This window comes from Ovis canadensis, chromosome 2 (assembly GCF_042477335.2).
Source record: "Ovis canadensis isolate MfBH-ARS-UI-01 breed Bighorn chromosome 2, ARS-UI_OviCan_v2, whole genome shotgun sequence".
Classification (NCBI taxonomy): Eukaryota; Metazoa; Chordata; class Mammalia; order Artiodactyla; family Bovidae; genus Ovis; species Ovis canadensis.
Genome location: NC_091246.1, coordinates 49375939 through 49401877, shown reverse-complemented (window position 1 = coordinate 49401877; position 25939 = coordinate 49375939). Strand labels below are relative to the sequence as shown.

At 44.9% G+C, this 25939-nt stretch overlaps 1 protein-coding gene and 1 long non-coding RNA gene across 10 annotated transcripts in view; one reads left to right on the top strand and one right to left on the bottom strand.

Moving 5' to 3' along the window:
* The window catches only part of LOC138433430 (uncharacterized), a 45075-nt gene that overhangs the window by 18418 nt on the left and 718 nt on the right, over positions 1–25939 (bottom strand). The window contains exon 1 of one of the 2 annotated variants that reach the window (XR_011254304.1): positions 5399–5795. The exons of the other annotated variant lie outside the window; for it this stretch is intronic. This is a non-coding gene — a long non-coding RNA (uncharacterized lncRNA). Of the gene's footprint in view, positions 1–5398; positions 5796–25939 lie in introns of those variants that run through there. 2 annotated transcript variants of the gene reach the window in all.
* COL15A1 (collagen type XV alpha 1 chain) overlaps positions 25597–25939 on the top strand; it is a 102219-nt gene continuing 101876 nt past the window's right edge. For 2 of the 8 annotated variants that reach the window (XM_069576078.1, XM_069576074.1), the window contains exon 1: positions 25653–25864. The gene's annotated coding sequence lies outside the window, so the exon portion shown is untranslated. Of the gene's footprint in view, positions 25887–25939 lie in introns of all 8 variants that reach the window. The other 6 variants (XM_069576080.1, XM_069576076.1, XM_069576072.1 and 3 more) reach the window with 6 other exon arrangements.

Here is a 25939-nt window from a genome sequence, read left to right as displayed (position 1 = left end):
TCTTGGTATTTTCAGATCAGAGAGTTTGGAGGGGTGTGGAGGTTCAGTTCCTGGACAAACGGAGGCTGCAAGCTTTCCTCTGATGTACCCCCTTGTCCAAGGGCCCTGCCCCTGGGAGCCAGGACTCTGGGCTGTGGCCGCTCCTGGTGTCTGCTTTGGACTCGCCACAAGCCCAGCTGCTATTGACCACTTGGATTTCTTTTAAGAGGTTTGGCTATTTTTCAGCAAGAGGTGTTATCAGAGCTGGAAAAGTTGTTGAGACTCTTGGGCAGTAGTTCCCAGGCTGGGAGCCTCTGGGTGCTGGGTTCCTCAGATTATTTCCAGTTCTTTCAAAAGCCTAAAGGAAACAGATTATGGCCCCTACGTGGAGGCTCACAGTCTCTTAATAGTGTCAGGTGTCTCCATGTTTCCAAAGTCAATTCAGCATGGCCCCTCTGTACCCTCACATTTGGAGAAAACAATAGCAGTTTCTTATTGAGTCTCTCCTCTGCCAGGAACTGGATGCAGTCCTTACACATATCACCTCACTGATCTTCAACCCAGCAAGGTAGGTGCGTTCATGATTCCTATTTTGTAGACGGAGAAACTGAGTGTTCAGGGGTAATCAAGCTGCCCAAGGCCACACAGCTAGCCAATATTCCAGCGCAGACAGGTTGGTGCCCAGCTCCACCCTCGACCACTGGGCATAGTCTCCTGGAAGCTCTCTTATGTGTCTCTGAATATTGCAACAGGGAAAGACATTCGTCATTACTCAGGAAACGGCACTGGCAGGGAAGTTTTTCAGGCGCCAGCACCCAGTGTAAGACAAGTAACAACAGAGGCAGAGAGACGGTGTGAACTAGCCTCCGTATGTTGGCTTATGTTGCAGAACCAAGGCCCATAGAAGTGAAGGTCTCGCCCAAGGTATTCTTCTGAACTGGTGACCGGGACAAGAACTTTTGTTTTACTTCAAGTGGACTCCTTGGGCCTGACTCCAGAGCGTCCTTGGCTAGCCAGGAAGCAGTCCAGCAGTAGGTTTTTTCCAAGCTGATGGCTCATACCTGTGATGGCATAGGCCTGTGGCTCTTCCTGGCAGAGACTCTGAGCTCCCCCAATGCCGGCAGGCTGCTCCTCGACATGGGTCAGACCACATATCCTGACTAATTCTCCACTAGTCCCCACCTACCTCCCACCAGCTGCACAGACTTGGGTCTTGCCACTCCACAGGGCTGCCGAGTGCTGGAGTCAGGGCCAGTGCTATTTGTCTTCAGCAAACTCTTCCTTCACTACCTCTGTGACTTCCAATTCCATCCTTGTGCGTGCACTTTAGAGTGTGCAAAGTGCTTCTACATCTATTATTTCATTTGAGACCTGAGGCTGCCCTGGGAGCCGTGCAGGGCAGGGATAAAGCCCTGTGTTATAGAAGAGGAAAAGGAAGTTCTGGGAGGCAAGTACCTTGTTCAAGGTCACACGCTCAGCTAAGAAATGTGGGAGCCAGAAGCTGGAGCTAAGTCAGCCTGTCCCACCTCACCAGTCTTGCCCCTTTAAAAATGAGGACTCTCAGGGAGCAGTGATGAGTAAGGTGCTAAGCAGTGTCCTGCAAAGCACTTTGACTCAGTGGGTAAAGACTCTGCCAGCAATGCAAGAGACACAGAAGGGGCAGGTCCAATGCCCTGAGTTGGGAAAATCCTCTGGAAGAGGAAATGGCAACCTACTCCTGTATTCTTGCCTGGAGAATCCCATGGACAGAGGAGCCTGACGGGCTACAGACTATGGGGTCGCAAAGAATCAGACATGACTGAGCGACTAAGCACAACAGCATCACCATTAACCATATCTTTCTTTCTGTATTATGTACAAATACAGGTACCTCGCTTAAAACAGCTAAACCCATGTCAACTAAAAGTCCAGTCCTGCACTCTGAGAACTCATGATGTGATGCAAATACACAGATGCTCAAGTCAGAAGAGGTTTCTGTCTCATTGTCACCTTGGAAAGACTGTTCATCATCTGAGCCTTGTGTCCCAGTGGACAGTGAAGGTGATGATAATACTTACCTTGCTTCTTATGAAACTGAGTAGGACCATCACACATAAATTTCTTTGAGAATTAGTTATACAACTGTTACACATGACAATGAATATTCATAAGCAGGGAAGGCAAGGGAAATTCACATTTATAAGCTAATGATTATGAAGCGCTTCCTGAGTAATTTGAACAAGAGTTACATGGCTCATTCCATTAATTTAAACAAGAGCCTTTAGGGGGCTGGTACCTTTATCATCTCTAGTTTAGATGAAGAGACTGACACCCAGAGATTTTAAGTAACAGACAGCAAATGGCAGGGTCAGAATATCAAGTCTTGGTAATTTAGTGCCAGCAGTGAGCATTTTAACACCAGATGCCTTAACACCACCTGAAGGTCTGAATACAACAGACATTGCTGGGTCCCACCCCAAAGGTTCTGATTCAGTAGCTTTGAGAATTTGGTTTCTAAGACGTTCCCAGGTGACGCTGATGCTGCTGGACTGGGGGCCACACGGTGAGAATTCTGTCACACAGAGCTCTCCTGGTACTTCCTGCCCCATCAGTGTCTAAATCAGGACCTCTGAGGCCTGTTTGCACAGGTGAGCTGGACATCTGTGTGTGCAAGGTATTTGATTTATGTCATGAAGACATTTGTTACACTAATGGGCAAAATAGATAAGGATGCTGAGGAGACTGACTTCTTCAGAAGCAAAGTGAGAGAAGTTGCTCAGTGCTTGATGGCTCTGCTGCTACCCAAATCGTTGTAGCTCTGGCTACTCAGACCCTTCCCCAGAGCTGGCCGGGGGAGGGGAGGCCATTGTCTGAGGAAGACACAGAGAACAGACTCACAGCTGGCTTCCTTGGCTTCCCTCAGTTTTGCCCTTTTAGCAGGTCACACTCTTAGATTTCAGAAATCATCTATGAATGGAGAGATAAGACATAGCTTGCAAGAAGAGAAAGCATAGGCCAAGAAGATGTAAACTTAATAGATGGGGAAACAGTGGAAACAGTGTCAGACTTTATTTTTGGGGGGGCTCCAAAATCACTGAAGATGGTGACTGCAGCCATGAAATTGAAAGACATTTACTCCTTGGAAGGAAAGTTATGACCAGACTAGATAGCATATTCAAAAGCAGAGACATTGCTTTGCCACAAAGGTCCATCTAGTCAAGGCTATGGTTTTTCCTGTGGTCATGTATGGATGTGAAAGTTGGACTGTGAAGAAAGCTGAGTGCCAAAGAATTGATGTGTTTGAACTGTGGTGTTGGAGAAGACTCTTGAGAGTCCCTTGGACTGCAAGGAGATCCAACCTGTCCATTCTAAAGGTGATCAGTCCTGATTGTTCTTTGGAAGGAATGATGCTAAAGCTGAAACTCCAGTACTTTGGCCACTTCATGCGAAGAGTTGACTCACTGGAAAAGACTCTGATGCTGGGAGGGATTGGGGGCAGGAGGAGAAGGGGATGACACAGGATGAGATGGCTGGATGGCATCACCAACTTGATGGACGTGAGTCTGAGTGAACTCCTGGAGTTGGGGATGGACAGGGAGGCCTGGTGTGCTGCCATTCATGGTGTCGCAAAGAGTCGGACGTGACGGAGCGATTGAAGTGAACTGAATATTAATTAAATTTATGTTTTTTAAAAGGAATAAGAAAAAGATCTCTAGAAGAATAATAGGGATTGAGCTGAAAGCAGAGGTTATGGGCAGAAGAGAGTTAAAAAATCACGACATATAGATATCCTGTTGTTCCAGAATTCTATTTGTTGAAAGGACTATGCTTTCTCCACCAAACAACTTCCATAGCTTTGCCAAAAATCAGTTGTCCAAATTGAAGACCCAAAACAATCTTGGAAAAGATGATTAAAGTTGCTGGACTCAAACTTCATGATTTCAAAATTTACTACAAATCTACAACAATCAAGACTGTGTGGTACTCACATAAAGATAGACATATACACAATGGAAAATAATTTGAGAATCTACAAAGAAATCCTCACATGTATGGTTAATTGATTTTCTGCAATGGTGCCAAGACTGTTTAGTGTGGGTAAAAACAGGGTCTTCACCAAATGGTATTGGGATAACCAGATATCCACATACAAAAGAATAAAGTTGGACTCCTGCCTCACAGCATATACAAAAGTGAATTCAAAATGAATCAAAACTATAAGACCCTGAGAAGAAACATAGGTCAATCTTTGGGCCCTTGGATTAGGTAATGGGCTCTCTATCCATTTATTTAGATCTTATTTAGTTTCACTCAGCAATGTTTTATAGTTTTCAGCACAAGTCTTGCACATCTTTTGCTGATTTATACCTATTTTATGCTATTATAAATAACGATTTTTACATGTTAAGTTCTAATTTTTATTTCCATTAGTGTATAGAAACAATGTTGATCTTTGTACATTGATTTGGTACCCTGCAGCCTCACTAAACACACTTAGTTTTGGTAGCTTCACTGTAGATTCCATCAGCTTTTCTCCGTAAACAGTCATGCCATTTGTGCATAAAGGCAATTTTGCTTCTCCAGTGTAGATACCTTTCATTTCTTTTTCTTGACTTAATGAGCTATCTAGAGCCTCTGGTATGGCATAGAGTCACAGTGAGAGTGACATTCTTATCTTGTTCCTGATCCAAGCTGGAGAGACACATCTTCCAGGAAGACATTCGCAGTGAAGTTTGTGGGCGTCCTCAGTCAGAAAGAGAAAGTACCCTTTTATTCCCTTTCAATTCTTAATTTGCTGAAACTTTAAATCAGGAATTTTGTCAAGTGCTTCATTGGTTTCTACTGACACAGAAAATACCATGATCACAGATGGAAGTGAGTCCAAACTCAAGAGTGGCCTCTGCTTCTCTCAGAAAGAAGAAAACAGGGAAGAAAGAGCCCTGCCCAGTGAAAGGAGCCTGTTTCGGGGAGCTGGGCTTGCTCCACTTCTGCTCTGCACCCTTCTCCTTGGCTGGTGTTCCTAGAGTTCAGATCCTATCCAGCGAACTCCAAAACCAGTGCTCTTGCCTCTACACTAAGATGTCTAAAGTCTTTGACTCCAGAACATCGTATGGTTGAGGCCCCAAAGATGGATGATCCCTCAGGAATATAAAATAGTAGTAGCCATTTACAGAGCACTTTCAGAATATCAAGAATCAGGCCTGGGACGAGGGCAGGGTGAGTGAACCATCTTTGGATGCAGAATTTAAGGAGGTACCCACCGGACCACAGGCATCTCATTCACCTCACCGTCATCCCGGCCCCACAAAGAACAGTGCTAAACACTTACTCACTCTACTCGCATCCCTTCCCTTAACCCTCAAGAAGCCTACAGAGGTAGGTGCTATTATCATTCTTATTTTGCAGATGAGGAAACAGGATTAGAGTTGAAGTGACTTACCTGAGTGATAAGTGGCAGAGCCGATTTTGAAGCCAGGTCTGTCCATGATCCTCCTGTGCTCTTAATCAGTAAGTTCTTAACCCTAGTGGATCAGAATCTCCTGGAAGGTTGGTGAAAACATTGATGGCTGGGCCCCAGCCCAGAATTTCTGATTCAGTCAGTATGCTGTGTGGGCAGGGCAATTTGCATTCCTCACAAGTGCCCAGATGATGCTGATGCAGCTGGTCCAGGGACCACACTTTGAAAACTACTCATTAAATCTCAGAGAGCATGAAGATTCCAAGAGTAAAAGAGAGAAGTCTGAGAAAACACTGCCAGATCTCTCTGGCTTATGAAAGAAAAGAAAGCATCAGTTTCCCAGGACTGGACCAAGAGTTTCTATGTCATTCCTGAGTCTGAGCCCCAACCCCATTCCAGAACTCCTTTCAAAGAATCAGTGAACAGTTATTAGTTGAACTGAGGGATTAACTGGCCAGTCATTATGGACCTCTGTAGGGACTTATTCATCTGAAAAGAATGCTTGACATTTATTCTGAAAGGCGTCTTTCTATAGACCCTCAAACCTTGTAGAACCAAATGACACTTGCCCCTATATATATTTCAGTAAATTTCAAACATTTTCTAATTTATTCTTAGACATGTGTATCAAAGGAACATCATTCATCAAATTTTAATAAGGGCCATTGCAAAATAATAGGGAGGGGAAAAAAATCAACACAGAACTATTCATCATGTTATTTAAAAAAAGCAAACTTAAACCTGGTTTGGCAAAACGTCCAAGCTTTAAACAACATTTCAGAGTTGACCCTAGTGTCCAAGGGGTTAAATTTCTTTAATTTCCCAAGTCTTTGGACCCCAAGACCCCCATTCAGCTGCATTTGTCCCTAAAGTACAATAAGAAAAAAGCTAATTTTATTCATTAACTTGATCTTTATCAGCAGTATCACAAGGAATGCTCAGCCCTGGTGGCCCACTGGAGTCACTTGGGGAGCTTCTAAAAATCTCTTTGCTCCTGGCCACATCCCAGACCAAGAACATCAGATCTCTAATGAAGCTTGTGAATCCTAAATATCTCCCTTAAAGTGAGGCCCTTGCTTTAGAATATGGAGATAGCTACTGTCCAGCCCTTGCTTTAGAATATGGAGATAGCTACTGTCCAGCGCTCTGACTGAAGGGGTGATGAATTGGGAGAGAACTCTTAACTTGTTGAAGATCTTCTGATGCCAGCCTTGTCCCAGCTACTTAACAGCCCTACAAGACAGGTATTACTGCGTTCACTTTGTAGAGGACACAAATGCCAGTCAGGAGGGTGGAGTGACTTGTTCAAGGCGGCAAAGCGGGAATGTGGAGGCAGGCTTCACTCTTTCCTCCTCAGGAGAGAGGAGAGAGACGAGAGTCGCTGTGACATCCTCTGCCTGCTCCCTCCTGTGTAAGGCAACGCCTCTCTGTCCTTCCACCTGGACCCCTGTGCCCAGCTTGGAAACAGTTCATGACCTGCTCCACTTCTGAGGCCTCTGTAGCTAAAGGTCAAGGTCAGCACTCCTCTCCCATCCCCACGCCCCCAGGACTCTCAGATAGATGGCAGGTGACACAGGCCCTGCCGGCTTCTCCCTGAGACTCTCTTCAGGCATCCTCTTCCTTTCTGTGATCTGACCAGTAATCAGCCACTCAGCAGCCGCTGAGGTTACCACGTGTCCTCTCTCCTCTCGTAGATCGGGAGCCAGGGCTCTGGGTGGCCTGACCAAGCATGGCCAGAGCTTGTGTCTTATGCTGTTCCTAATGTGTGCACAGCACTCAACAGCTTTTCTCCCCCAAACAGGCTGTGATATTTACAATATTAAATATATATTTGGTCTTCATCCCTATTTCTGGCACAGAGTTCCTACAATCTTTGGAATTTCCTGTGCTGAGAGGGATAAAGGTGACTTTTGTTACATTAATGAGGTGGCTTTTAGACCTGCACCTAAGAATGGGGGCTCCTTGCCAGCTGGAACTTTCATTCCCACATCCAGACCCCTGGGGAGGGGAGAGGGGCTGGAGGTTGAGATCAATTGCCAATGTCCGATGATTTCATCAATCCTGCCTGTGATTGAAGCCTCCGTAAAAACCCAGAAGGATGGGATTCAGAGAGCTTCAGGGCTGGTGAACATGTGGAACTGTGGGGAGAATGGTGCACTCCCAGAGGGCTTGTATGCTCTGAGCTTTACACTCTTTCCCCTGACCTTGTACTATGCCTCTTGTCCATCTGGCTGTTCCTGAATTATACCCTTTTATAATAAACCACTGATCTAGTGAGTAAAATGTTTCATGGGTTCTGTGAGCAGCTCTAGCAAATTCGAACCCAAGAAGAGTTGTTGGAACCCTCAGTCTACAACCAGTCGGTCAGAAGTATAGGTGACAACAGGGACTTGCAACGGCCTCTGAAAGGGGTGGAGGGAGTGGGCAATCTTGTAGACTAAGCCTTTCACCTGTGACCTGATGCTACCTTGAGTTGAATTTTAGGACATCCAACTGGTACCAGAGAATTGTTTGGTGGTATGAGAGGTGGAACCCACCCCTCCCAACACATATCCACACTTTGGAAACTGGAAAAGGTAGCTCAAACAGCAAATAATCTGCCTGCAGTGCAGGAGACCCAGGTTTCATTCCTGGGTCGGGAAGATTCCCTGGAGAAGGGAATGGCAACCTGCTCCAGTATTCTCGCCTGGAGAACTCCATGGACAGAGGAGCCTGGCAAGCTGCAGTTCATGCAGTTGCAAAAAGTTGAACACAGCTGAGCAACTAACATTTTCATACTTTCAAAGAATCTTTAAGGCGTCAAACAGCTTCACTGGTGCATCGCAAGGTAATATCTTTATCCTTGGTTAATGGCTGAGGAAACTGAGACTTTGAGGGCATAGGACTTGAAGCAGCTCCCCTGGGACCAGGGCCAGGTCCCCCGTCTGTAAGAACCTCTCTAGAATTCTAAGATCTCCACTGCTCATTCTTTACCCCCATGTTCCTCATGGCATCCTTTCCACATCGTGTCTGATTCACCCCTCCAAGGCACTGCCTGGCTTATTCCTTCATTCAGCAAACTTAAATGACATTGAAAACAAACACTTTTTTTAATTACAGAAACTTTCAAAGAAATATAGAACATCCTTCCCCCAACTACCAACTCCTCACATCCTTTCATCTTCACCCCAACCGCTGCTCCCACCCCTCCATATTTTGGAGAGCAAACCTCAGATTTCGTATCATTTAATCTGTAAACATTTCTGTATTTTTCTTTAAAAGATAAAGACTTTAAAAAAGTATCCACAATAAACATTATCATCTTTAACAAGATAAAACAATAATTCCTCAAGATGAACAGAAGCCCGGAGTTCAAACTTCCCCCAAAGTCTCTTAAATGTTCATGGAACAACTGACTGGTTCCAAATTGAGAAAGGAGTATGACAAGTCTGTGTATTGCCACTCTGCTTATTTAACTTATATGCAGAGTACATCATGTAAATTGCTGGGCTGGATGAATCACAGGCTGGAATCAAGATTGCCAGGAGACATATCAACAACCTCAGATATGCAGATTATACCACTCTAATGGCAGAAAGTGAAGAGGAACTAAAGAGCCTCTTGATGAAGGTGAAAGAGGAGAGTGAAAAAGCTGGCTTAAAACTCAACATTCAAAAAACTAAGATCATGGCATCCAGTCCCATCACTTCATAGCAAATAGAAGGTGGAAAAGTGGAAGCAGTGACAGATTCTATTTTCTTGGGTTTCAAAATCACTGTGGATAGTAACTGCAGCCATGAAATCAAAAGATGCTTGCTCCTTGGAAGAAAAGCTATGACAAACCTAGACAATGTATTAAAAGGCAGAGACATCACTTTGCTGACAAAGATCTGTCAAAGCTATGATTTTTCCAGTATTTATGTATGTGAGAGTTGGACCATAAAGAAGGCTGAGAGCTGAAGAAGTGATGCTTTCTAATTGTGGTATTGGAGAAGACTCTTAAGAGTCCCTTGGTCTGTAAGGAAATCAAACCTATCAATCATAAAGAAAACCAACCCTAAATACTTATTGGAAGGACTGATGTTGAAGCCAAAGCTCCAGTACTTCGGCCACCTGATGTGAAGAGACAACTCACTTGAAAAGACTCTGATGTTGGGAAAGATTGAAGGCAGGGGGAGAAGGGCGTGTCATAAGATGATATAGTTAGATAGCATCATTGGCTCAATGGACATAAATTTGAGCAAACGCCAAGAAATAGTGAAGGACAGTGCTGTAGTTCATGAGGTCGCAAAGAATTGGACACAATAGCAACTGAACAACAAAAACAAAATAATTCATTTGTTTGGATCAGGATCAAAATAATGCCCCATTATTGCAATGAATTAACCAATCTCTTAAGTTTCTTTAAACCTCTAGATTCCCCTTCTGCTTATTTTTTCTTTTCCTTATAATTTATTTGTTCAAAGAAAACTGATCATCATATCCTGTAGAGTTAGCGTCATGCTGAATTTTGCTGTTTGTATCCCCTACAGTGTTGTTTAATGTGATTCTATGTTTATATTTTAAAGAAAAAAAAAGTCTAATAGGAAAAGCAATGATCTAATGCCATTGCCCTAATAAAACTATTTTTATTCCTGTCTGTTCTCCTTTGATTCCCGTTTATATGCGTATAACCTTTGGTGGATTTTTTTTTCTTCTGTTTAACACCACACTGTAAATATTTTCCATGTTTATATGTAAAATTTTCATAATTAACATTCTTACTAGCTACTTACTCTTCCAGAGTGGTGTCAAGCCTTAATCATTTTCTTACTGTTGAGCTTTTAGGTTTTGTGTACTTTTGTACATCTGATTGATAATAGTAAATCCTTCATGTCTCTGATATAATTACTTTAGGGTAGACAGATGCCCAGGAGTGAGACAAGGGCTCAAAATGGATGAATAGTTTCATGTATTCTGTACCTACAACAAGGTGCCTTCTCGAAATGTTGTCCCCATTCACATCATCACCAGCAATGTACGCACGAACTCTGCCTCCAGGTCTCTCCACTGCTTCCTCCCTGTGACTTCCCCCCAGTTCCATGTGTGTAAAACGGAGCTGTTGTACATCAGAGTCGACCACAACTTTTTGCTATTTCTCCCATTTTGAGGTGGAGTCTTATTCCACCCCACCTTGAACCTGGGCTAGACTTACTGATTATCTGACCCGTAGTATGTGACTGCAGTGATGTTCTAGAATTTCCAGCTAGTTTGCAAGAAGTCTAGGTCTCTGAATGCTTGCTCTGGGCAATGCCAGCTACCATGTTAGAGCTCCAACTTGCGGATTGGACTGCTGGGCTAGAGAGGCTGGTGCAGCAGCTGTGGTCAACATACCCAGCCCAGCCCAGCCTGCCAGCCTCCCCAGGCATCAGGCACGTGAGGGAACTTTTGAATCCTCTAGACTCATTTGCCAGCTGTGTACCACTGAGTGTCCTCAGATGTCCTGCTTGCCTGAATTCCTGACTCAAAATTGTGAAATACAATAAAGCAGTTCTTATTTTAAGCTGCTAAATGTTAGGGTAGTTTGTTATGCAACAATAGAGACTGGAACAGGTGCCTTTATGCCCTCCCCTGTATTTTTCTTGTGTTAAGAACTATGTTCCTTTGGTTTAAATTTCCAGTTTGCATTTTCCCAGTGATTTGGATTTGTGGGGTTTTATTCACCTTCGTTGGAAAGAGGTCGCAAAGAGTTGGACACGACTGAGCAACTTGACTTTCATTCACCTTTGTGGGCTTCCCAGGTGACTCGGTGGGTAAAGAATCCACCTGCAATGCAGGAAATGCAGGAGACTCGAGTTTGACCCCTGGGTTGGGAAGACCCCCTGGAGGAGGGAATGGCAACCCGCGCCAGTATTCTTGCCTGGAGAATCCCATGGACAGAAAAGCCTGGCGGGTTAAACCCCATAGGGTCGCACAGAGTCAGACATAACTGAAGTGACTGAGCACACACACATTTGTTTTTGTAAATTGACCTTGTTTTGCCCCCGAGTAGAACTTTGACTCTGGATTCACATTTATACACCCTGCATGTCCCAGCCCCCTGCCCCCCAACTCACTGGGACATGTGCTCCTGCCAAGGAGATTTCTGGAGAAGGCAATGGCAACCCACTCCAGTGTTCTTGCCTGGAGAATCCCAGGGACAGCGGAGCCTGGTGGGCTGCCATCTACGGGGTTGCAGAGAGTTGGACACAACTGAAGCGACTTAGCAGCAGCAGCAGCAAGGAGATTTCTACCTGAATGACCTGGATGACCCAGAGTTTCCTTTCAATTCTTCCATGATTCTAAGTGTCCTGGATGGTGGAGGGGGAAAATGAGATTTGTTTCTAAACCCAACACCCATATCCACTGGATCATGGCATATCAAGTGCTGCAGATGATATAAAAACTGTAGTTAGACACTAAGTATCATTTCAATGTTCCTTTACAAGAAGCCCCTTATAAATGGATCCATAACAACCTGAAAACACAGAAATAAGAGAACCTTTAAACCCTGAATGGTTTCTGCAGTAATATAATTTGCACTCTTTTGTTTCTTAAACAAGACTATATTTTTATATATGCTTTTTGCATATATTTTATATTTATTTCATAAAACATGAAACTATTACAACATAGCATTTAGGCAATAAGATGGGCAGTTTCACAAATTACCCCCCCAGCCTCTACTAATAATATTTCTTCCTACTTAAAGCATTAATAATAGCATTGATTGCCTTCTTTTTTTTTTAGGGATTGAACTTTTTTTTTTAAAGGCTATGGTTTTTCCAGTGGTCAGGTATGGATGTGAGAGTTGGACTATAAAGAAAGCTGAGTGATGAAGAATTGATGACTTTGAACTGTGGTGTTGGAGAAGACTCTTGAGAGTCCCTTGGACTGCAAGGAGATCCAACCAGTCCATCCTAAAGGAGATCAGTCCTGGGTGTTCATTGGTAGGATTGATTTTGAAACTGAAATTCCAATACTTTGGCCACTGAGCACACATACACATTCACTTTTGTAAATTGACCTTGTTTTGTCCCCGAGTAGAAATCGTGTCTGGGACCCTGCATGTCCCAGCCCCCTGCCCCCCAACTCACTGGGACACGTGCTCCTGCCAAGGAGATTTCTGGAGAAGGCAGTGGCAAAGAACTGACTCATTTGAAAAGACCCTGATGCTGGGAAAGATTGAAGGCAGGAGGAGAAGGGGACGACAGAGGATGAGACGGTTGGATGGCATCACTGACTCAATGGACGTGGGTTTGGGTGAACTCCAAGAGTTGGTGATGGACAGGGAGGCCTGGCATGCTGTGGTTCATGGGATCACGAACAGCTGGACATGGCTGAGCGACTGAACTGAACTGATAATACTAACAGAGGAATTTGAAAACAAGGTAAAAAAATCCATAAGACTATCATATTGACACAGTGACAAGTACATTTTTATGTTCCCTGCTTGTTTTTATAAATTGTGTGTGTAAGTATTTTCCAGACCATTTTTTTAACTTAATACTTTATCTTAAGTATTTTCTTTGATCCTCCATAAACTTCATACCATCATATTTAATGGTTATAGAATATTTCTTCAAGGCTTATACCCCAATTTATTTTACCATCCTCTCTCCCCTTTTTGAATATTTGGGCTGCTTCCAGTTTTTCACTAAGCAACTCTTTGATGAGTATTTTTCTGTATATGGCTTTTTCCATATTTCAGGGTATTTTCTTAGGCTAGCTTCCCAGAAGGGGATTATGGAGTCAGAGTGTATGAACATTTTTTATGGTTTCAAAGCATCTTTTGAAGAAGGTAGGTGTTCCATTTCATGAGGTTCACAAACATAAAAGAGGAAACTTGGCTTCAAAAAAATCCCTTGTAACACATGTATGTAAAAATTTGGGCAAAGAGCTGTTTTAATAGTTTTTTAAGTTATTAAAGCTTGCCCTTTTGAATTTAAAAGTTACTTTTGATTCTATTTGTTTTTGATGAGAGTCTTTGCTAAGATGTTTTACACTTCTGAGCTTTTCTAAAAAGAACTCACAGAGCACAATTTAAACTTTTCTTGATGACTCATGGGGTCAGTATCACCATCAGCTGTTTCCTGGGCTGAACACCATAGGACTTTCAGGAATTTTTCAGGTGGAGAGGCTACTGCTCTCCTTCACAAAATAGCCACAGACCAGGAGCACTTCTGGAAATCTATCCCAATCTCTAGTTTCGTGGCTCTGCATCTGAGTTGCTGGCTACTTGCAGTAGGCTGCCTTCTCAAACACAGACTTATCTGGCCAAAGATGCCAATGGCTGCTCTGATCTTTCCTTTTCACTCACAGGCCACAGGCAGTTACTGGAATTGGTCTGAAGGATCTGCTCCCATCAGACAGCAAGCTACCCACATCAGCAATTGTCCCTCTTGGCAAATACTATGTGAAGTACAAATACTGAAGTGGTGAAAACTGCATGTAAGGATTTCCCTGGACTCACTGTTGGAAACTTCCATCTCCCACTGAAGTCCCGTGAGACTCCTGCAACTTCCCACGTGACTGTGAAAAACTGCCAGTTGTCTTTTTGCGTCTCTTCTGGATAACGAGGTAGGTGAATGGAGTTCTGAATAAAGCCTGGGTGCTTTACTGAGGTGGTAGAGACAGTGAAATGTGAATGGAATATTCATGGGAGGCCAGAAGACTCAAGTTCAAGTTCAAGTTCCAGCTCTGCCCTTCACTAGCCTACTGGCCTTGAGAGAGTCAGTTACTTAACCCTTCTGAGTTTCAGTTTTCTCATCTCTGAAAGGGATAAGATATGCCCTGTCACCGCCAGGGTTATTGTGATGAAAACATGAGATAAGTGGTAAGGAAGCCATGAAGGCCCCTACCTATGTGGGTCATCATAACCTTGTTCGGATTGTAAGAATACAGACTTCTCAGGTCAGTGCAAGCTAACATTTTATTTTGTCAGCTTTCTGGTGGGAAAGCATATGACATTTCATGCATTATGAAGAATGTGAGCCCTGGCAGGGCTGGGATCCCCAGAGCATGGAGTGGGTGAAGGGAGGGTTTGAGGAGTTGTCGGAATCTTTGGTGGCAATGGGGTGCCGCAGAGAGAGTGTGATATTCTTCTCAAGGTTCTGCACGTGAGAACACCATGTCGCAAAACCCAGGAAGCAGGAAAAGCATAAACCAATATAGGGAGGGGTTGTCCACGGAGAAGAAAGGGGAGGGCCACATTTCCTGAAAGTGGTATCATTTCAACCATTTAAAGTGATATGTTAATATGATGGTTGTTACGAGTGCAATACAATATTAGAGGAAGCAGTTGGAAGAAGGGATCCGTCTATGATTGACTTTAGTGGATAGGAGATGTTAAAGGGTAGCTGAATGTCCCACTAGTCAGTCACAACCCCACCCCTTGAGTCTAACCTTGCCCTGGGCTTCCCAGGTGGCATCTACTTTTGTACTTTTCCCTCTATTTTAGAGCCTAGCCTTCTTGCACACAGTGGCGGGGCAGGTTGGGATTGAGCTGGAGAACCAAGCTGACCTCTGCCATAGATGCCAGGCTGTAGTTCAGAGAAGGCGGGAAGAACTGTCTTAGAGCCTTTCAGCTGAATTCAGGGTCCTCAGCCCTACAGCCAACACCTCCCACCGTGGCTGGTTCCACTGTCCACTGTGATGCAAGAGCCTTTTCTTTGTTGGACCCATGTGTTCCCACTGTGGGGAAATGCAAAACATATGGGCCGCTTAGCTCAGAGCAAGGTCCTGTGAAAACTGCAGGCCTCAACAATGGACAATTGTCTGTCTCTCTTTAGGCATCTCTTCGGGAGACAGAGCAAGACAAGTTGAGCCCATCAGAAGTCACCAGGGATTTCACTTTAGCTCTGAAATTTCCCATGTCAAGTAGTGTGGGTGAGAGCAAGCTAATGATTCTTACAGTGAGAGTCATTCCATATTCTACTGCTGCTGCTGATCACAATTTTGACATGATCACATCCTAAAATTAGTTTTGGCCCATTTGGAGGTCATGAAATCTATTTGGTAAGGTGTTTTTTTTTTTTGGTAGGTTTTGACCAGTCTCTCTCTGTCTTTTGAATTCAATGGAATAGTGCAGAATAGAGTAGAAAATACCCAAGTTCATATATGTAATAAGGGCAAATATTGTTCCATGAAACTTTTGTTTAAGAAGAGTGTGTTTATGGGACTGTGAGACCAAGTATCTTGATCAAAAAAATTCGGAAGTCACAATCTGCTAGCATTGCACAGTTGGTAATTTTGCAGGGCTATTTTTTGTTGCTGTTATATAGATTGCCTTTTGCATTGTAGAACTCAGCATCCCTGGCCCCTGCCTGCCAAATGCCAGTGGCATCCTCATACAGTGCCAAAAGAAACTTCCCTATTTGGACATTTCCAAACACCAGGTGCCACTGACCAAATACTTGACCCTGTAGGGTTGAGGAAAGAGGAAGACACAATCTATTGCTGATTTAAGACCTCCTGCAGATTTGCAGTCAAAGCCAGCAGAGCCAGGGTGGGAGGCACATAAAGGAGGAGAGAGAGAAGCTATAGATTTTGGAAGCTGTACCACTTACTGGCCACTCTCAGAAAGAAAGTGTTGCCTTGCCATCTGGGTTCATCAGTCTTTAGTCAGTGAAAAAGCCCTGTTACTTTGGACAGATTTCAAGTCCTGCCCTCTCTGACTTATCACAAAGACATATTTATCAACTCTCATCCTCCTTCAGATAAAAATAGCGGGTAACTTGAATGATTCCATATTCATGACGCCCTTCTTTACAGATATTGGGGAAAGGACAGTTATTATCAGGTGTTTGGGGTTGGGTGGAAAATAGGTAGCCCCCAGGGGAGAGATTTGCCCATACATCCTCTTCAACAACTTTCCTTCTCCAGTCAAATGGCAGGCAGGGGATCCTCCGGTTCCCTTATTTCTTTAAATTTGCACAGCAGAGATGGATTTGATAGGACTTGGGATCAGGTGCAAGGTCCCTTCCATTTTGGGCTTCTTTGTTTCCAAAATCTTGGCCTTAACAATGCAGGATCTCTTGCTCTAGCAAGGGTGTGGCAAATGGGAAAATTCATCCAAGAGAGGTTGTAGCAGCCCTGTCTGAGCTAGAAACTGCAAATGCATCATTGTAGGGGGTTATATTTGAACAGTGAACTGTCTTAAGGTGAGGAATGGCAAGATAGAGGTCAGAAACCAGATGCTATAAGAAATATAGATGCGAATTTTAGGCCAATGGAAATGAAATTTCAGTGTGAATAAGATGGACCAGAGGAGCTTCTGAAAATTCAAATCCCTGGTTCTGCCTACAGACATTTTGATTTAGTAGGTCCTGAGTAGAGACTCAGAAGCTATACTTTTAATATTTTCTCCACGAAATGATTCTGATGCCCGTGGGCCACAGGTTAGGAAACACTGGTCTGGACCGAGGCTGACTGATGCTGATTGGCAGAATGATTAAGACTTTAATCCTTTAAGGGTCTGCTCTCTTAGCTACCTTGTTTATTTCATTATGGAATATGGAACCACCAAGAAATCCCCCCAAAATTACCTGAGTTCCTCTCTGTCCCCAATAAGGTAGTTGCTGGTAATACTTCTCATGGTAATCAGGGTTCTTATCCCCACAAATGCAGCCACACTTTTCTTTGTCTGCTGGCTCTCTGGCAAGAACAACTTAAAATGGTCAGGTGGTACTTTCAGCTTTGAGTGGCCTTACTGTATTTCTTGGAAGAATTCTTCCCCTGAAAATCAGCACCTTTACCTCAAAAGAGTCTAGGGTTTCAGTGGCTCACTGGAAGAGGTGAAGGGCTCAATCCTAGTACAATCCTTTGATTCCCAGACCCAAGTATTCTAGCTCCTGGGGACACAGGCCCATACAGTGACCATGAGTTCCATGTTCTAGAGTAGAGTGCCGTAACACTGCACCGTATCACGCCCAAGCTGATGCCTTAGCTGAGCCTTTAATAGGCCCGTCCACCACTGTATTAAGTTAGCTGCTTCTTGGGATGTGGTAAAGCTAAAACCAATGGGTCCCTTGGTCACTCCCATTTTCACACCTCTCTTGCCATAAAATGGGTCCCTTCATTTGAGACAGCATTATATGAGACACCACATTGATATACCAAGCATTCTGCTACTCTTTGAATGATGGTGCTGGCTAAGGTACTTGGTCAGGGAAGGCAAACCCATACCCAGAAAGGTATCGAGAAGCTTGCACAAGCCTTTTAAACTCAGCTATCAAAATCACTGCAGATGGTGTTTGTAGCCATGAAATTGAAAGACGCTTACTCCTTGGAAGGAAAGTTATGACCAGACTAGACAGCATATTCAAAAGCAGAGATATTACTTTGCCAACAAAAGTCCATCTAGTCAAGGCTATGGTTTTTCCAGTAGTCATGTATGGGTGTTAGAGTTGGACTGTGAAGAAAGCTGAGTGCCGAAGAATTGATGCTTTTGAACTGTGGTGTTGGAGAAGACTCTTGAGAGTCCCTTGGACTGCAAGGAGATCCAACCAGTCCATTCTAAAGGAGACCAGTCCTGAGTGTTCATCGGAAGGACTGATTTTGAAGCTGAAACTCCAATATTTTGGCCACCTCATGCAAAGAGCTGACTCATTGGAAAAGACCCTGATGCTGGGAGGGACTGGGGGCAGGAGGAGAAGGGGATGACAGAGGATGAGATGGCTGGGTGGGCTCACCAACTCAATGTACATGAATTTGAGTGAACTCTGGGAGTTGGTGATGGACATGGAGGCCTGGTGTGCTGTGATTCATTGGGTCGCAAAGAGTTAGACACAACTGAGTGATTGAACTGACTGACTGACCAGAGGACAGAAAGAAGAAGGAAGAAGAATTACAGTCCTGTAGCCCACAGAATGAAAACCACAATCATAAAAGTTAATCAAAGAGGAAAGGCAGAGGATTATTATATCCCATATGAAGGAACAAGATAAAAGCCCCCAGAAAAACAAATAAATGAAGTGCAGACAGGCGACATTCCAGGAAAAGAATGCAGAAAATGATAGTGGAAATGACCAGCATCCTGGAAAAAGAATGGAAAAGATGCAAGAAATGTTTACTGAAGACTTAGAAGAACTAAAGAACCAACAGAGAAGGATGAACAATACACTAGAAGGAAGCAATGGCAGAATAACTGAGGCAGAGGAACGGATATGTGACAAAACTGTGGAAATCACTGCTGCAAAACAGAATATAGAAAAAAGAATGAAAGGAAATGGAGCCAGCCCTAAGAGGCATCTGAGACAACCATTAAACACACCATTTGCATTCTAGGGGCCCCAAAAGGAGAAGAGAGAGAGAGAGAGAAAGACTGAGAGAATATTAGAAGAGAAAATAGCTGAAAACTTCCCTGACATGGAAAGGAAATAGTCAACCAAGTGCAAGAAGCACAGAGAGTCCCAGGCAGAATAAACCCAAGGAAAGAAACATGGAGACACATAGTCATCAAACTGACAAAAATAAAATATTAAAAGCAGCAAGGGAAAATGACAAATAACATACAAGGGCTCCCATAAGGTTATCAACTGATTGCTCAACAGAAACTCTACAAACCCGAAGGGAATGGCATGATATATTTAAAGTGAGGAAAGGGAAGAATCTACAACCAAGAATACTCTACCTAGCAGGAGGGTATTGATTCTGGCGAGGAGGAATTGCTCAGAAGGGGTCTGAAGAAATCAACTTGTCACCAAGTGGCCAGGTGGTCTCTTTGAGGAATGGGACCATATTGAGGATTCAGTGTCAGTCTCTGTAGCTAGCGGGTTGGCCTTTCCACAAAGTGGGGAGGTAGATCAGCTTCAGAAGGATGGGGCCCATGTGCTGGGTCTTTACCTACCATTTGCCCCTATCATCACTGTCACTCTTCTTAAGGCTCCACCATGTCAGCTCTGGGAGAGCCAAGGTGAGAGGCTAGCTAACATCTGCAGGATGAGTCACTCCGTCCACTTGGTTGTTGCATGTCTCCTCTGTGTTGGATGCTCTCTGGTGAGCACTAGGAGATTCAAAGACCAACACATTTTGTGCCCATTCCTATACATAATCACATAATACTTAGCTTCCAGTAGAGCCCTTACATTAACTACCTGACTTACAAAAAGGTTAAGTGGAAGTCCTTGAAACTATCTCCCCTTTTCCACCTTCAAGAGTAAATCAGAAGCAATACCACATCCGAGGAAGTATTGCAGAATTTAGAGCCACTGCATAAATGCTAAGTCACTTCAGTTGTGTCCAGCTCTTTGCTACCCTATGGACTGTAGCCCACCAGGCTTCTCTGTCCATGGGATTTCCCAGGCAAGAATACTGGAGTGAGTTGCCATTTCCTTCTCCAGGGGCTCTTCCTGACCTGGGGATCAAACCCGCATCTCTTATGTCTCCTGCATTGGCTGGCAGGTTCCTTACCACTAGTGCCACCTGGGAAGCCCTTAGAGCTACTATTAACACTTAAAAGGTACAGGGGCAATGGGTCCCATTATATTTCCACTAATTCACTAGTGTGGTCCTTGCAGAAGCCAAATGGATTATGGTGGATAATAGTGGATTGCTGTAAACTTGGCCAGATGGTAGCCTCAGTTGCAGCTGCTGTGCCAGATGCGGTAGCTACTGGAATACATCAACAACAGTTGATATATGGATGTACCATGACTTGGCAAATGCAGTCACAGTCTCCATGGAGGGGGAAATCAAAAGCACTTTGCTTTCATATGGTAAGGAGAGTAGTCCATATTCACTTTTTGTTCCCGGAAATATGTTAACTCTCCTGTTCTCTGTTATAATACAGTCCATAGGGACCTTGTCATCCTAATGCTCACCTCCTATTTGGGAACATCATGCTAATTGGACCTGGTAAGATGGAAGTGACAACAAGTTTAGAAACCCCATTATTATCATGAATGTGAAAGATAAATTCCACCATCTAGCTTATCCTGGCTCACACACTGAGGTGTTACTTAGTCTTAGGTGACTCTTTGGTATTAGGGAGTAAAATCCTAGGGAACAGAAGGAAAGAAAAGGGAAATGAGGCAGGGAAGAAAAACTGCTGATGAGAGAGATTATATGACTGATCCCTTAGTCTTGTGAGAGTGTCTCTCAGATGCCTTATAAATGACCATCTCAGGACAGTGCATCTGGGAGAAATAGGGAGAGAAATATATTTTCTGGCTTCCATTGGCTAAATATTTGCTTCCTGGGGTGTTATTTCTACTTACTTCCAGGTTGCTCAGAGTGGATTATACAATGTGTCACAGATCAGCATCCACAGGACGGCCCTGAGTAGGAAGGGAGAAGTGGTCAGTGTGGAGAAAGGGCAAGGGGCTATGACACGGGCAGGGACTCCGGGTGTCTGGAAATTCCCGCCAACTGGGAAAGGAAGCCGAGTTTTTTATCCATGAGCTCCTGTAGGCCACTGGTTGAGAGCAGCTGGGAGGTCAGCGTTAACTCCCCAGTAGCCAGAGAAAACGCTCAGGTGAAGGGCAGCAGTCGCTGACAGCTGGGTGGCCTTGTCTATACTGCACATGAGTGATGGAGGCAGAGAGCAGGCACTGGCAGTGGCACCTAAGAGCTCTTTTACACACTCTTTCCTTCTTTTGCTTTTGCCATCTTCCCACTAAGACTGTCAGATTTTCAAATTCATCTCACTTATGAAGAGGGCTTCCCTGGTGGCTCAGAGGTTAGAGCGTTTGCCTGCAATGTGGAAGACCTGGGTTCGATCCATGGATTGGGAAGATCCCCTGGAGAAGGCAATCTTCTCCTTCTGGCAACCCACTCCAGTATTCTTGCCTGGAAAATCCCATGGACAGAGGAGCCTGGTAGGCTACAGTCCACGGGGTAGCAAAGAGTTGGACATGACTGAGCGACTTCACTTACTCACTTATGAAAAACAAATCGACTCTTCTCAGCCCATGGTCCCCTTTGGCATATTCAAACCCATCAAGGCGCTCTTCAGAACTAAAGCATCCTCCTTGGAAGGCACTTTTGGGATTGCACTGTCATTGTTTTCTCTTGATTACCCAAAATGCAGTGCTTTTCTCTGAATAGTTAATTCTTCTCTGGTCCACTAGCTAGGTTTCCTCTTTTTCTGCTCTTGAAACCAGATGGGGGTGCAAGCTTTGAGTGTCTCTTGTGGACTTCCTCACCACAACTCCAGAAGACAGGTGTTATCCCCATGTTCTGAGGAAACAGGTTCAGAAAGAGGTGCGCTCTGTGCTTATACGGGTATGCGCGCAGCTGCTAAGTCAGGTCCGACTCTTGGTGACCCCATGGACTGTAGCCTGCCAGGCTCCTCTGTCCATGGGATTTCCAAGGGAAGCATACTGGAGTGGGTTGTCATTTCCTCCTCCAGGGGACCTTCCTGACCCAGAGATCGAACCCGTGTCTCGTGCGGCTCTAGAATTGGCAGGTGGATTCTTTACCACTGAGCCACCTGGGAAGCCCCACTTTGTCCCAAACCACAACTCAGAATGCTTCTGATTTTTGTACCCCTTCTAACTGCTTGAAACAGTCTGGAGGATGCTTTTGAGACCGAGTTTACTGGGACACTTGAGTGGTATATAAGAAAATGCAACAGCCCATTAATATAATTGAGTCCTAGAAGAGCTGGGACATAGATCCCCCATCTCCACACGTCTCGTTCTTGTAGATTGTACTGAAGCCATGGTAAACAATTTAGACCAGTTCCAGTATGACACAAAGCTTCCTCTTGGCTATTTCTACAACTTCATATTGAATAGAAGGAAATCGCTTAAACCCTCAAAACACAGTCTGGCAGGAGGCGAACTGCCTTGCTTGGCATGCTGCCCTCATCCCTCCCACACAAGCAGCTGGGACCATTTGGTCCCCTTCAACTCCCAGGCTGGACACCCTCTCTGTCCTCCATCAGCAGTCAGTTCACGGTTCCCCCCTCCAGGCCCAGCTTTAAAATGAGAGCCCTGATTGCTGACGAACATGGTCTGACTTCCCAGGAAAAATAAGTACAAAATTAGAAATATTAACATGCATCTATCTCATCATTTATAGGAAAGAAATGTGCTCTTGGGATGTTTAGATTCTAGTGAACTGGATATTATCAGATATTTACACAGAACCTACAAAATATAAAATGTGTACACAGGACTTCCCTGCCAGAGTAGTAAAGGAACCTGCTGCCTTATGCGTATGTATCTTGGATTGAGAAATTGGACCACAATCAAGCCCACCAATCAAAATGCACCTTTCTTTCACAAATCAGGTAACGTGCATAACTGAAGGGGACCAGGTTTGTTTCATCATGGCATTTTAGTTTTCATCCTTTCAATGTAGATATACTTAATTTGTGTATTAAACATGAAGAAATATATTCTTCCACATCTTTCTTGAAACATGCCCCCCCTTCTCTATCTGCATCTGTTTCCCCCCTATTTTTAACAGTGACATGAGCACTCAATCTATTCCACTTTTCTCTTTCTTATAAAAGGCAGAGTGCATATGCGATGATAAATGGCAAATGATTCTTAGCTTTGATGTTGGGGAACAATAGGGATGGTAGTGAAACTGAAAGTCACTCAGTCAGGTCTGACTCTTTGCAACCCCATGAACTATACAGTCCATGGAATTCTCCAGGCCAGAATATTGGAGTGGGTAGCATTTCCCTTCTCCAGGGGATCTTCCCAACCCAGGGATCGAACCCATGTCTCCCATATAGAAGGTGGATTCTTTACCAGCTGAGCCACAAGGAAGCCCAAGAATACTGGAGTGGGTAGTCTATCCCTTCTCCAGCAGATCTTCCCGACCCAGGAATCACACTGGGGTCTCCTGCATTGCAGGTGGATTCTTTGCCAACTGAGCTATCAGGGAAGCCAGGGATGGTAGGGACCATGGCAAACTGTAGAAATTGGCCTTGACTGAAGGTAGCAGTCCCTTTCAATGCAAACCAATCACTGGCACAAGGAATACAAGTCCCATGTTACCAGGTTCTCCAAAAATTTAAAAAGAAGCCAGAAGCCTGGATTTTAACATAAACCAACTAATTATCAAATATGAAGTGAAGTGAAGAGAAGTCGCTCAGTCGTGTCTGACTCTTTGTGACCCCATGGACTGTAGCCCACCAGGCTCCTCAGTCCATGGGATTTTCCGGGCATGAATACTGGAGTAGGTTACCATTTCCTTCTCCAGGGGATCTTCCTGACCCCGGGATTTAACCCAGGTCTCCCGCATGGTAGGCAGATGCTTTACCATCCAAGCTAAATTATCAAATATATTGCTAACTAATTTAATTTGGAGATTGATGCCAGGCGCCTGAACAATACCTATCTATGGGCCAAGCTAAGCCACCAGTTCATAGCCTTCAGTTTTAAGTGTTAAACAGAACAATAGAACTATTGTATAATCATAGTTGATGTGGCTCTTTCGAAGCAATATAGAATTATAGTTCTAAGAAAGTCAATTCCCAGTCATTATGGTACTTTATAAAGAATAAAAAAAAAAGAACTAAGAAGGCAAATTCCTTATGGTTAGCAAACCATAATAAAATGGTACGTCCAGCACACCGTGACCGCGAGTGGGAAAGAATTCATATTCACAGACAGTATGAAGAGACTAAGAAGGAAGCCTGGCCGAGTTGTTAGAATGCACTGGATCTGGAGTATTAGTTTCGGGTGGGGCCATCCCAGCTCTCGAGCTGCCTTGGCTGTTTTACCGCTCCCTCCTGCTTGGACCCGCAGACCCCCAGTCTGGGTTAACTTTGCTTCTCTATTGAAGCCTCTCTGGCCTTCTCCAGGCCACGCTGAATTTTCTTTATGTTCTGAAGACTGTGTGCATTAACCGCAGACCTGACTCCTCACATCTGCACAGCACTTTACAGGGGACAGAGCACTGCTGCGTGCACGTGGTCTCACTGAGGCTCACAGTCATGCACTCACGGCAAGATTATTACATCCATTTTACAGATGATGAAATAAAAAGTCAGAGAAGGACAGGAGCTGCCCAGTGTGGGCCAGAACTGGACGGGAATCCAGGCTCCTGACTCCAGGCTTGAGCTCCCTTTGGAGCCCTTACTGCCTGTGTGGGGATCAACCCCTTCATGCCTGAGTGCTCCATAACTCCAGTGTGATTTTGCTCTTGAGGGTGGGGAAATGGGTCTAATCTTGTTGTTATAGACAGGTAGCATGACAGAGTGGTGAAGAGCATGGGTGTTGGCCAATGTCATGCACTAGTTTGGGCACTTTTTAGACCTCAGCTTCCTCATCTATGAAATGAGGATCACTGAAGTACCACCTATCCAGGACTGTTGCATGGACTGACCTTTGTGAGTAAAGCATTTAGCACAGGGCCTGGGACACAGTCAGCACTCAATATATGTTAGCTACTATGTCCACCACCATCCCATCTCTGCAGGGCCAACTCATATTACTGTCTCACTCGGCAGGTGGTGACTTGTCATCTAGAAATGAAAACCTGGAACTGACCACAGAGCCACAGCCCAGTGTGGCTACTTCGTACACGAGGGAGAGAGGACCCTGTGCCTGCCTGGCTTCAGAACTGTCCAAGTCTCAGCTGATCTCAGCTGCGTCTCCTCTCCCCCAAATATCTTACACTACTGGGCCTGGTGGTAATCATAATAAAGAGCCACCATTTGAGGGTTTAGCCAGTGCCAGGTGCTGTGCTACGCTCCGTGCATGTGGAACAGTCTGCCCTCTGCTCCTCCTTCCCCTGTGAACTCTCCTGATGGCTTTTGGAGACTGAGACTGGTTCATCCTTCCCCAGTCATCACAGGGCCTGGAGTGGTATCTCACTTAAAAAATGTGTTCCTTCCCCTGTTTATTGGCATCTCCTATGGCCAGGTACTATTTTATACAGGGAACAAAACAGATGTGAATTCTTGCTCTCCCTGAGTTTATGTTCTGGTGGCGGGAGATGGTGGTGCAGGCAAGGCACAAAGAGGAGAAGCTTGGAATATTAGATGTATTTACATTTTTAAAATTAGGATTCTCTTTATTGCATTTATTTATATGTATCACTTATTCCCCCCTCCCACCCCCACCAAATGGGTCATTCCTGGGCGTTCAAGGGGGTTGCGAGTCAGGGCTGCAGGACAGGGTCCAATCCAGCTGTGTGACCTTGGGACATTCCCTGCATCTCTCTGAGCCTCCAGGTTCTTCGTTGTCATTTAGGGAAATCACAGCGATTCCAGCCTCCCTTGGCTCGTGAGACGATTCCATTGGCCCATGAAAAGGGAGTGTTTTGTCGGCCGGGCAGCCCGGACACCGATAGAGTAGAGGGCGGGAGGGAGCTGCCCGCTGACCCAGACGAGCGCGGGCGCGGGGCTTTTCTTGGTTACCCACGGCCACCGGGGTGGAAGCTGCGGCTGGGGGGCGCGCATCCGTCGAGGGGGAAAGGGGCGTGGGCAGGCGGTAGTTGCAGCCAGGAGTCCCCGGGCTTGAGTGCGCCGCTGCGGCACTGCCCGAGGTGGGGCGCGGCACTGCCCGAGGTGGGGAGCGGCGCGGCGCGCGCGGGAGCGCTGGGTGCGGCGGAGTCGGGTTT